Source organism: Mastomys coucha, unplaced genomic scaffold (assembly GCF_008632895.1).
Source record: "Mastomys coucha isolate ucsf_1 unplaced genomic scaffold, UCSF_Mcou_1 pScaffold20, whole genome shotgun sequence".
Lineage (NCBI taxonomy): Eukaryota > Metazoa > Chordata > Mammalia > Rodentia > Muridae > Mastomys > Mastomys coucha.
The window spans coordinates 47768377-47769058 of record NW_022196903.1 but is presented as its reverse complement, the minus strand read 5'-3'; the positions used below and the strand labels follow the sequence as shown (position 1 = coordinate 47769058).

Genomic DNA, 682 nt, shown 5'->3' with positions numbered 1-682 from the left:
TAAAAAAAAAAAAAAAAGCCTTAGAATTTAATGTCTCAAGTATTCATATAGAAAAAGACTTAAGAGACCAACAAAAGAGGATTGTCATTTTGAGACCAGCCCAAGCTCTATTATAGCAAGACACCCTTTCCCCAAAGCACAGGTACCATCAAAGTCAATAAAGGGAAGAAGACTAAGGCCTACTGTGTTGGGAAATGGCCATTTTAACCAGGGCTTGCATTGGAGTGGCATTCCTGTGTGCACATTTATGTGTGGTTACTGGAAGTGCATTATGCAACTGTGTGTTTTGTGTATCAGGTTTTCCATGACTTAAGGCTGGGGAAGACTGGAGAGGGGGGTTGGCGGTGATGTTTGGTGCGGGTGCTTCACGTTCAGTTTCACGTTGACTGCCATGTTCTCAATACCTAGAAAGTACTTAGAAAAAGCAAGCCAAGCCCAATGGTGATGGCACATGCCTTTAATCCCAGCACTTGAGAGATGGAGGCAGGCAGATGTCTGTGAGGGCAAGGCCTCCCTGGTCTATAGAGTGAGTTCCGAGACAGCCAAAGCTACATAAAGAAACCCTGTCTTAGCTGGGCGATGGTGGCACACGCCTTTAGTCCCAGCACTTGGGACGCAGAGACAGGCAGATTTCTGAGTTCGAGGCCAGCCTGGTCTACAGAGTGAGTTCCAGGACAGCCAG

At 46.6% G+C, this 682-nt stretch overlaps 1 protein-coding gene across 2 annotated transcripts in view; it reads left to right on the top strand.

Moving 5' to 3' along the window:
* The window catches only part of Jazf1 (JAZF zinc finger 1), a 323397-nt gene that overhangs the window by 266514 nt on the left and 56201 nt on the right, over positions 1 to 682 (top strand). The gene's annotated exons all lie outside the window — the stretch shown is intronic.